At 41.1% G+C, this 12,561-nt stretch overlaps 1 pseudogene; it reads right to left on the bottom strand.

The window, feature by feature from the left end:
• Positions 1-865: 865 nt before the first annotated feature.
• Positions 866-2,749, bottom strand: LOC139364132 (histone-lysine N-methyltransferase SETMAR-like; annotated as a pseudogene).
• Between the last annotated feature and the right edge of the window lie 9,812 nt (positions 2,750-12,561).

The following is a 12,561-nucleotide window of genomic DNA, read 5'->3' as shown; positions in this document are numbered from 1 at the left end:
TTACAGGTGTGAATTACCATGCTCAGGCTCTCGGGTAGTTTTTTTTTTTTTTTTTTGAGACGGAGTCTAGCTCTGTTGCCCAGGCTGGAGTGCAGTGGCCGGATCTCAGCTCACTGCAAGCCCCGCCTCCCGGGTTCACGCCATTCTCCTGCCTCAGCCTCCCGAGTAGCTGGGAGTACAGGCGCCCGCCACCTCGCCCGGCTAATTTTTTTTTGTATTTTAGTAGAGACGGGGTTTCACCGTGTTAGCCAGGATGGTCTCGATCTCCTGAACTCGTGATCCGCCCGTCTCGGCCTCCCAAAGTGCTGGGATTACAGGCTTGAGCCACCGCGCCCGGCGGGTAGTTTTTTAAAAAGTTAATTAACTCCATTGTTTTTAGAACAGTTTTGGGTTCACAGCAGAAAGTACAGACAGTTCCCATACATTCCCCCCAACCCCCATACCTGTATAACCTCACCCACTATGAACATCCCACACCACAGGGGTACATTTGTTACAATCAATGAACCTGCATTGACACATCATTTTCACCCTAAGTCCTTAGTTTACATTAGGATTCATTCTCGGTGATGTACCTTCCATGGGTTTTGATGAATGTATAATGACAGGTATCCACAATTGTAGTACCATACAGAAGAGTTTCACTACCCTAAAAATCTTTTGTGTTCTGCCTATTATCCTTCCGTCCCCCTAACCCCTGATCTTTTTACTGTCTCCAAAGTTTTACCTTTTTCAGAATGCCACATAGTTGGAATTATACAGTATATATCCTTTTCAGACCTGCTTTTTTTTCTTAGTATTAAGTTAGTGCAAAAGTAATTGTGGTTTGGGACCGTAAATTTTGAATCATTATATCTTGGCTCAAACACATCTTTATTAATCAAAATGGGAACTACTACAATCAATACATTTTTGCCAACGAAAAATAATTTTGTTTATTCCTGCAGTGTAAAACCCATGCTTTGGGATTCAACGAACTCTTGGAAAGCATTTTCTGCATCCTGCTGGTTGTGGAAGCATTTTCCCTGCAAACAGTTGTCCAGATGCTTAAAGAAGTGGTAGTGAGTTGGTGAGAAGTCAGATGAATATGGAAGATTAGGCAAAACTTTGTAGCCCAATTTTTTCAACTTTTGAAGCATTGGTTGTGCAATGTGTGGGGGACATTGTCATGGAGAAGAATTGGGTCCTTTCTGTTGTCCAGTGCCAGCTGCAAGCATTGCAGTTTTTGGTGCATCTCATCGATTTGCTGAGCATACTTCTCAGATGTAATGATTTTGCCGGGAATTTGAAAGCTGCAGTGGATCAGACCAGCAGCAGACCACCAAACAGTGACCATGACCTTTTTACGGTGCAAGTTTGGCTTGGGAGGTGCTTTGGGACTTCTTCTCAGTCCAGCCACTGAGCTGGTCGTCACAGTTTGTTGTATAAAATCCACTTTTCAATGCATGTCACAATCCGATCGAGAAATGGTTCGTTGTTGCATAGGATAAGAGAAGATGACACTTTAAAATGATTTTTTAAAAATTTTCACTCAGGTCATGAGGCACCCACTTATCAAGCTTTTTCACCTTTCCAATTTGCATCAAATGCCAAACAACCATAGAATGGTTGATGTTGAGTTCTTCAGCAACTTCTCGTGTTGGTGTCAGAGGATCAGCTTTGATGATTGCTCTCCACTGGTAGCTGTCAACTTCCAACAGCCAGCGACGACGCTCCTCATGTTCAAGGTTCTCCTTTGCAAAACTTCTTGAATCACCACTGCACTGTGTGTTCGTTAGCAGTTCCTGGGCCAAATGCATTGTTGATGTTGAGAGTTTTCTTCCCTGCTAAATGACCCCTTTCGAAATCAAAAAAGAAAATCTCTTGAATTTGTTTTTTGGCTAACATCATTTCCATAGTTTAAAATAAACATAAAATAAAGAGCACGTAATAAGTCATTAGCAAAATCAAAAACAAAAACATAAAGCAAGATATACCCATTAAAATGATGTATAACATAACCACATTTATTTAAGAATGTATTCCAATATCGAAGGGCAAATTCCAACAATGCAAAAACCACAATTACTTTTGCACTCACCTAATAATATGTATTGAAGTTTCCTCCATGTCTTTTAGTGGCTTGATAGCTCACTTCTTAAAGTGCTGAAAAATTCATTGTTTGGATTTACAACAATTTATCCATTACCTACTGAAGGACAGCTTGGTTGCTTCCAAGTTTTGGCAATTATGAATAAAGCTGTTACAAACATTCACATACAAGTTTTTGTGTGAAGGTAAGCTTGCACTTCCTTTGGGTAAATACCATGGAGCATGATTGCTGAATTGTGCAGTTAAGAGTACATTTAGTTTTGTTAAGAAACTGCTAAATTCTCTTCCAAAGTGGCTATACCATTCTGCATTCCAACCAGCAATGAATGAGAGTTCCTGTTACTCCACATCCAGCGTTTGGTATTGTGTTTTGGCAATTTTAATAGGCTATAATGGGATATATTTGTTGTTTTAATTCATAATTTCCTAAGGATATATAATGTTGAACACCTTTTCATATGCTTCCTTGCCATCTGTGTATCTTCTTTGGTGAGGAATCTGTTTAAATCTTTTACTCATTTTTAAGTTGGGTTGTTTTCTTATTGTTGAGCTTTAAAAGTTCTTTATATATGTATCTTTTGCAAATATTTTCTCCTGGTTTTTGGCTTCTTGTTTTCTTGACACTATTTTTCACACAGCAGAAATTTTTAAAATTTTAATCAAGTCGAGATTATCAATTGTTTCTTTTTAATTTAATTTAATTTATTTATTTAGAGACGGAGTCTCGCTGTGTCACCCAGGCTGGAGTGCAGTGGCACGAGCTCAGCTCACTGCAACCTCTGCCTCCCAAGTTCAAGCAATTCTTGTCCCTCAGCCTCCCGAGTAGCTGGGATTACAGGCGCGTGCCACCATGTCCTGCTAATTGTATTTTTAGTAGAGACAGGGTTTCACCATGTTGCTCAGGGTGGTCTCTAACTCCTGCCTGAGCTCAGGCAATCCATCTGTCTCAGCCTCCCAAAGTGCTAGGATTACAGGCGTGAGCCACCACACCTGGCCTCAATTGTTTCTTACATTGATCATGACTTTGGCATTATATCTAGAAGGTAATCACCAGTCCCAAGTTCATCTAGAATTTCTCCTATGTTCTCTTCTATGAGTTTTATAGTTTTGCATTTTACATGTGGGCCTATGATCCATTTTGAGTTAGTTTTTGAGAAGGACGTAAGATCTTTCTCTAGATTCTTTTTTTTTTTTTTTTTTCTGTATGGACGTCCAGTTGTTCTAGCACCATTTGTTGAAAGGACTATTTTTGCACCACGGTATTGCCTTTGCTCCTTTGTCAAAGATCAGTTGACTGTATTTATGTGGGTCTTTCTCTGGGCTCTCTTCTGTTCCATTCATTTAGTTGTCTATTCTTTTGCCAGTACCACATCGTTTTGATTACTGCTGCTTTATAGGAAGTCCTTTTTTTTTTTTTTTTTGAGTTGGAGTCTTACTCTGTTGTCCAGCATGGAGTACAGTGGCATGATCTCGGCTCACTGCAACCTCTGCCTCTTGGGTTCACGTGATTCTCCTGCCTCAGCCTCTCAAGTAATTGGGATTACAGGTGTGTGCCACCATGCCCAGCTAATTTTTGTATTTTTAGTAGAGATGGGGTTTCACTATGTTGGGCAGGGTGGTCTCAAACTCCTGACCTCAGGTGATCTGCCCCCTCGGCCTCCCAAAGTGCTGGATTACAGGCATGAGCCACCGTGCCCGGCCTGAAGTCTTGAATTCAGGTAGTATTAGTCCTCTGAATTTGCTATCCTTCAATACTATGTTGTCTGTACTGGGTCTTTTGCCTCTCTTTTTTAGAAAAAGTTTATTGATATATATCAATAAATTGATTGAAAAATAACTTGCCAGGATTTTGACTGGGATTGCATTTAATCTACAGACTAAGTTAGGAAGAAGTGACTTCTTGATAATATTAGGTCTTCCTAGCTATAAACATGGAATATCCCACTATTTATTTTGTTCTTTGATATCTTTCATTAGTTATATAGATTTCTTCATATAGATCTTATACAAAGTTTTCTTTCTTTCTTTTTTTTTTTGAGATGGAGTATCACTCTGTCACCAGGCTGGAGTGCAGTGGTGCAGTCTCGGCTCACTGCAACCTCCGCCTCCTGGGTTCAAGTGATTCTCCTGCCTCAGCCTCCCAAGTAGCTGGGATTACAAGCACGCGCCACCACGCCCAGCTAACTTGTGTATTTTTAGTAGAGACGGGGTTTCACCATGTTGTTCAGGCTCGTTTTGAACTCCTGACCTTGTGATCCACCAGCCTCGGCCTCCCAAAGTGCTGGGATTACAGGCGTGAGCCACCGCACCCACCGATCTTGTACATAGTTTTTAGATTTATACCCACCTTAGTTTCGGCTGCTATAACAAAGTACCACAGACTGGATGGCTTAAATGAGATAAATTTATTTCTCACAGTTCTGGGGCCTGGGAATTCCAATATCAAAATGCCAGCAAATCCATTTTCTGATGAGGGCACTCTTCCTGGTTTATAGATGGCTGTCTTGCTGTTGCATTCTCACATGGTGGGAAGACAGAGAGAGAGTAAGATCAAGCCTTCATGTCTTTTCTTATAAGGGCATTAATGCCATTCATGAGGGTGCCACCCTCATGACCTAATTACCTCCCAAAGGTCCCTACCTCTTAATACAATCACACTGGAGGTTAGAATTTCAACATATGAATTTGTCGGGACACAACAATTCAGTCTATAGCATTCTGCCACTGGACCCCCAAAACTCCTGTCCATCTCATATGCAAAATACATTCATTCCAAATCAACAGCCTCAAAAGTCTTAACTCATTGCAGTCTGAACTCTAAAGTTCAAAGTCCAAAGTCTCATCTAAATGAGACATCAATAAGAATAGACGTAAGATTCAGCATGAGGCAAAATTCCTCTCCAGCTGTGAACCTGTGAAACCAAATTAGTTATGTGTTTCCAAAATAAAACTGTGGGAAAGGGATAGGATAAATATTCGCATCCCAAAAAGGAGAAATAGGAAAGAAGAAAGGGATGATGGAGTCCCAAGAAAGTCCCAAACCTATCAAGGCAAAATTCGTAAGATGTTAAGGCTTGATGAGCTACTTTGGCTCAATGCTCTGCCTTCTGGAACCCACTGGGGTAGCAGTCCCGCCTGTGTGGCTGTCTCTGGTGGAGGTCACACACCCATGGCTCTGCCAGGCTGGAGTTGTACCTCAGTGGCTCTGCTGAATAGTGCTGTGCCTCTGCCCATGGCTCCATTGGGCATTGGTCCTTCTCTTTGAAACTGAGGCAGAGGCAGCCCTGTTCCCCCAAGTTAGGCATTCTTGTCCTATGGTGGGAGTGGTGGCCTGATGATCTTCGAATCATTTTTGGGTTCTTTCTTCTCTTGTTTTGAGGAATAGTGCATGTTCACAGCTCTATTATCCAGTCCTGCAGGATCTAAGAAGGCTGACAGTTTCCCTCTGCTTAGTCCCAGCTGGCACTGTTTCTGCTGCTATAATCTTGTCTTTATTCCCAGCTTCTGTTGAGATAGATGGCTGATTTGGTTCATAGTTCACACCCATGCTAATCTTTTTTATCAAATTGGTGGTCTGATATGCCCTTTGTGTTCTCTTTGAACACACCTTCTTATTTTTAAAATAATATGAACAGGCTTAGAATTTTCCAAATCTTTATGTTCTAATTCCTTTTTGCTTAACAATTCCATTTTCAATTTATTTCTTCCTCTTGCACTTTACTATAAGCAGTAAGGAGGGACCATGCTGCTCCTTTAACACTTTGCTTAGAAATTTCCTCAGCTAAGGCTGGGAGTGGTGGCTCGCTGTAAAGCACTGTAATCCTGGCACTTTGGGAGGCCGAGGCAGGCAGATTGCCTGAGCTCAGGAGTTGGAGACCAGCCTGGGCAACATGGTGAAACCCTGTCTCTACAAAAAATACAAAAATTAGCCAGGCAGCGTGGCGGGCACCTGTAATTCCGGTTACTCGGGAGGCTGAGGGAGGAGAGTCACTTGAACCCGGGAGGTGGAGGCTGCAGTGAGCCGAGATCGCACCACTGCACTCCAGCCTGGGCAGCAGAGAGAGAGACTCCATTTCAAAAAAAAAAAAAAAAAGGAAAAAAAAAGCAATCTCAGCTAATGTCCAATTTCCTTCTTTTCTTTTCTTTCTTGAGACGGAGTCTCGCTCTGTTGCCCAGGCTGGAGTGCGGTGGCACAATCTTGACTCACTGCAACCTCCGCTTCCCGGGTTCAAGCAATTCTCCCACCTCAGCCTCCCAAGTAGCTGGGATTACAGGTGCCTGCCAGCACACCCAGCAAATTTTTCTATTTTTAGTAGAGATGCGGTTTCATCATGTTGGCCAGGGTGGTCTCAAACTCCTGACCTCAGGCAATCCGCCCACCTCAGCCTCCCAAAGTGCTGGGATTACAGTCATGAACCACCGTGCCTGGCCTAAATGTCCAATTTCATTGCTCATTCATTATACCTTTTACCAAACACTAGAACATGAACAGTATTCAGCCAAATTCTTTGCTACTTTATGATGAGGATAGCCTCCAGGAAGAAATAAAAACGCTGAACAGACTAATAACAAGCAGCAAGATAGAATCAGGAAAAAAAAAAAAAAAAAAAGCCAACATAAAAAGTCCCAGGACCAGATGGATTCACAGCTGAATTCTATCAGACATTCACAAAAGAACTGATGCCAATCCTACTAAAACTATTCCAAAACATAGAGAAAGGGAATCTTTCCTCCCTAAATCATTCTATGAAGCCAGTATCACCCTAATATCCAAAAAGAATATAACAAAAAAAGAAAGCTGCAGGCCAGTATCCCTGATGAACATGATGCAAAAATCCTCAACAAAATGCTAGCTAACTGAATCCAACAGCATATCAAAAAGATAACACATCATGATCAAGTTGGTTACATACCAGGGATGCAGGGGTGGTTTAACATACACAAGTCAGTAATTGTGACACCCCATATAAGCAGAATTAAAAACAAAAATCAGGCCGGGTATGGTGGCTCACGCCTGTAATCCCAGCACTTTGGGAGGCTGAGGTGGGCGGATCACCTAAGGTCAGGAGTTTGAGACCACCCTGGCCAACATGGGGAAACCCCATCTCTACTAAAAATACAATAATTAGCTGGTTGTGGTAGCGGGTGCCTGTAATCCCAGCTACTTGGGAGGCTAAGGCAGGAGAATTGCTTGAACTCGGGAGGCAGAGGTTGCAGTGAGCTGAGATCACGTCACTGCACTCCAGCCTGGGTGAGACAGTGAGACTCTGTCCCACAAAAATCAATCAATCAATCAATCATACGATCATCTCAATAGATGCAGAAAAAGCATCCTTTTTTAATAAAAACCCTCAACAAAATTGGCATAGAAGGGACATACCTCAAAGTAATGAAAATCATCTATGACAAACCCACAGCCAACGTCACCATACTGAATGGGGAAACACTGAAAGCATTATTATATATAACTGAGAACTGGAACAAGGCAAGGATGACCACTTTCACTACTTCTATTCAACATAGTATTGGAAGTCCTAGCCAGAGCAATCAGACAAGATAAATAAAAAGCATCCACATTGGAAAAGAGGAAGTTAAACTGTTGCTATTTGCCAATGATATGATTGTATACCTAGAAAACTCTCAAGATGCATCCAAAAAGTTCCTAAATCTGATAAATAAATTCAGTAAAGTGTCAGGATACAAAATCAATGTACATAAAATAGTAGAACTGCTACACACCAACAACAACCAAGCTGAGAATTAAATCAAGAACTCAATCCCTTTTATAATAGTTGCAAAAAGAAAATTTGTAAACAAAGTACTTAGGCCTGACCAACATGATGAAACCCTGCCTCTACTAAAAATACAAAAAAAAAAAAAAAATTAGCTGGGCATGGTGGCAGTTGCCTGTAATCCCAGCTACTCAGGAGGCTGAGACAGGAGAATCACTTGAACCTGGGAGGTGGAAGTTGCAGTGAGTCGAGATGGCACCACTGCACTCCAGCCTGGGCGACAGAGTGAGACTCTATCAAAAACAACAACAACAACAACAACAACCACACACACACAAAACAAACAAGCAAACAAAAAATCTTAGGAATATACTTAACCAAAGTGGTAAAAGATCTCTACAAGGAAAACTACAAAACCCTGCTGAAAGAACTCATAGGGCTGGGTGTGGTGGTTCATGCCCATAATCCCAGCACTTTGGGAGGCCGAGGCAAGTGGATCACGAGGTCAGGAGTTCGAGATCAGCCTGGCCAACATGGTGAAACCTTGTCTCTACTAAAAATACAAAAATTAGCTGGGCATGGTGTTGGGTGCCTGTAATCCCAGCTACCTGGGAGGCTGAGGCAGGACAATTGCTTGAACCTGGGAGGTGGAGGTTGCAGTGAGCTGAGATTGTGCCACTGCATTCCAGCCTGGGGAAAAAAAAAAAAAAAAAGATCTGAAAGAACTGATAGATAACACAAACAAATGGAAACACATCCCATGCACATGGATGGGTAGAATCAATATTGTGAAAATGACCATAAGCAATCTACAGATTCACTGCCAAAAGCAATCTACAGATTCAATGCAATTCCCATCAAAACACCATCATCGTTCTTCACAGAACTAGTAAAAACAATCCTAAAATTTATATGGAACCAAAAAAGAGTCTGCATAGCCAAAACAGTACAAAGCAAAAAGAACAAATCTGGAGGCATCACATGACCTGACTTCAAACTATATTATAAGGCTATAGTTACCAAAACAGCATGGTACTGGTATAAAAGTAGGCATGTAGGCCTGGCATGGTTGCTCAAGCCTGTAATCCCAGCACTTTGGGAGGCCAAGACGGGTGGATCACGAGGTCAGGAGATCGAGACCATCCTGGCTAACACGGTGAAACCCCCTCTCTACTAAAAAATACAAAAAACTAGCCAGGCGAGGTGTTGGGCGCCTGTAGTCCCAGCTACTCGGGAGGCTGAGGCAGGAGAATGGCGTGAACCCGGGAGGCGGAGCTTGCAGTGAGCTGAGATCCGGCCACTGCACTCCAGCCTGGGCGACAGAGCGAGACTCCGTCTCAAAAAAAAAAAAAAAAAAAAAAAAGGTAGGCATGTAGACTAACAGAATGGAATAGAGAACCCAGAAATAAAACCAAATACTTATAGCCCACTGATCTTCAACAAAGCATACAAAAACATAATGTGGGAAAAGGACACCCTATTCAATAAATGGTGCTGGAATAACTGGCAAGCCACATGTAGAAGAATGAAACTGGATCCTCATCTCTTACCTTATTCAAAAATCAACTCAAGATGGACCAAAGACTTAAATCTAAGATCTGAAATCATAAAAATCCTAGAAGATAACATTGGAAAAACTCTTCTAGACATTGGCTTAGGCAAAGAATTCATGACTAGGAACCCACAAGCAAATGCAGCAAAAACAAAAATAAACAAATGGGACCTAATGAAACTAAGAAGCTTCTGCCAGCAAAAGAAATAATCAGCAGAATAAACAACCAACCACAAGAGCAGAAGAAAATATTTGTAAACTATGCATCTGACAAAAGACTGATATCCAGAATCTGCAAGGAACACAAACAAATCAGCAAGAAAAAAACAAATAATCCCATCAAAAAGTGGGCAAAGGACATGAATAGACAATTCTCAAAAGAAGATATATACAAATGACCAACAAACATGAAAAAATGCTCAACATCACTAGTTATCAGGGAAATGCAAATTAAACCACAATGAAACACCACCTTACTCCTGCAAGAATGGCCAGAATTTAAAAATAATTTTTAAAAATGTGTTGGTGTGGATGTGGTAAAAAGGGAACACTCCTACATGGCTGATGGGAATGTAAGCTAGCACAACCACGATGGAAAATGGTATGGAAAATCCTTAAAGAACTAAAAGTAAAACTACCATTCAATCCAGTAATCCCAATACTGGGTATCTACCCAAAGGAAAAGAAGTCATTATATTAAAAAAGATGCATGTACTCACATATTTATAGCAGCACAACTAACAATTGCAAAAATATGGAACCAACCTAAATGCCCATCAACCAACAAGTGAATAAAGAAAATGTGGTACATATACACTATGGAATACTACTTAGCCATAAAATGGAATGAAATAATGGCCTTTGCAGCAACTTGGATGGAGCTGGAGGCCATTATTCTCAGTGAAGTAATTCAGAAAAGGAAAACCAAGTATCGTATGTTCTTGCTTATAAGTGGGAGCTAAGCTATGAGGATACAAAGGCATAAGAATGATAGAATGGACTTTGGGGACTTGGAGGGATGGGTGGGGTGGGTAAGGGATAAAAGACTACATCTTGGGTACAGTGTACACTGCTTGGGTGATGGGTGCACTAAAATCTCAGAAATCACCATTAAATAACTTATCCATGTTACAAAAGAACACCTGTTCTCCCAAAACCATTGAAATAAAATTTTAAAAAGATAGCCTCTTCTCCATTGTCCAGTAACATGTTCCTCATTTCCATCTGAGATCTCATCAGAGTGGTCTCACTATCCATATATTTACCAACTTTCTGTATGTAGTTACTTCTATATTTTCTAAGAAGATGGAAGCTTTCTCTCCAGAAATCTTTTCTTTCTGAGCCTTTACCAGAATCATCTTTAAAAATTTCTTTATGGCATCACTGGCTTTATCTAGCATGCACCTCAAAACTCTTCCAACTTCTACCCATTACCTAGTTCCAAAGATGCTTCCACATTTTAAGGCATTTGTTACAGCAGCACCTCACTTCTTGGTACCAATTTCTGTATTAGTCAGAACATATATACGTAGATATTTATTAGAAAGTATTAGCTCATGTGATTATAGAAGCTGAGAAGTCCCAGGATTTGCCATCTAAAGCTGGAGACCCAAGAAAACTGATGGTGTAGTTCAAAGGCCTGAGAGCTGGATAGCTGATGGCGTAGATTCCAGTTTGAATCTGTAGGCCTGAGAACCAGGAGCAGTGTGAGCAGAAGATTGATGTCCCAGTCCAAGCAGTCAGGCAAAGAACAAATTCAATTTTCCTTCACCTTTTTGTTCTATTCAGTCCCTCAACAGATTGGGTGATGCCCACCCACATGGGGAAAGGCCATCTTTATTCAGGTCACCAATTTGAATGTTAATTTCTCCAGAAACACCCTCACAGACACACCTAGAAATAATGTCTAGGAGTTCAAGAGTTCAAGACCAGCCTGGCCAACATGGTGAAACTCTGTCTGTACTAAAAACACAAAAATTAGCTGGGCGTGGTGGCAGGCACCTGCAATCCCAGGTACTTGGGGGGCTGAGGTAGGAGAATCGCTTGAACCTAGGAGGCGGAGGTTGCGGTGAGCCAAGATCATGCCATTGCACTCCAGCCTGGGATACAAGAGTGAAACTCTGTGTCCAAAAATAAAAAATAAAAATAAAATAAAATAAGAATTCACCATTATAATACCTAAGCTTTCATTTTTTGAAATGCTAATGTAAATGCTAATGTGTTTTTAATTTCTTTTTTTTTTTTTTTTGAGACGGAGTCTCGCTCTGTCGCCCAGGCTGGAGTGCAGTGGCGCGATCTCGGCTCACTGCAAGCTCCGCCTCCCGGGTTCACGCCATTCTCCTGCCTCAGCCTCCCGAGTAGCTGGGACTACAGGCGCCCACAACCGCGCCCGGCTAATTTTTTGTATTTTTAGTAGAGACGGGGTTTCACTGTGGTCTCGATCTCCTGACCTTGTGATCCGCCCGCCTCGGCCTCCCAAAGTGCTGGGATTACAGGCGTGAGCCACCGCGCCAGGCCAATGTTTTTAATTTCAAATTCCATTTGCTCATTGCCAGTATATAGGATAGTGACTGACTTTCATACATTAACCTGTGTCCTACAATTTGGCTAATTGCAGGATACAATTAGCTTATTAGTTTCAGGAGCTTTCTGGTTGAATCTTTTCGATTTTCTACGTAGATTATCACATCATCTGTAAATAAAGACTATTTATTTCTTCCTTTCCAACCTATATACTGGTTATTTTCTTTTAAAAATCTTATCGCAGTAGCTAGGACTTCCAGATGTTGAAAAGCAGTGGTAAGATAAAATATCCTAGCCTTGTTCCTGATCTCAGTGGGAAAGCTTTGTTTCTCACCATTTAAGTAAAATTTTTGCTGTAGGTTTTTTATAGTCCTTCTTTATCAAATTGAGGAAATTCCCCCTCTATTCCTCATCTGCTGAGAGTTTTTATCATGAATGGGTGTTGGATTTTTATAAGTGCCTTTTCTGCAGTCATTGATATAATCATGTGACTTTCTTTAGTCTATCTATGGATTTCAATAATATATTTTTATATATTGAACCTGCCTTGTATACTTGGGATAAATTTCACTTGGTTGTAGTGTATAATTCTTTTTATACATCATCGGATTCAATTTGTTAATATTTTAGGGGGGATTTTTGCAGCTACATTCATGAGAGATA

The sequence above is a fragment of the Macaca nemestrina genome, chromosome 7 (assembly GCF_043159975.1).
Source record: "Macaca nemestrina isolate mMacNem1 chromosome 7, mMacNem.hap1, whole genome shotgun sequence".
NCBI lineage: Eukaryota > Metazoa > Chordata > Mammalia > Primates > Cercopithecidae > Macaca > Macaca nemestrina.
The sequence above is the reverse complement of the archived record's forward strand: the minus strand, read 5'-3'. Positions and strand labels throughout refer to the sequence as shown.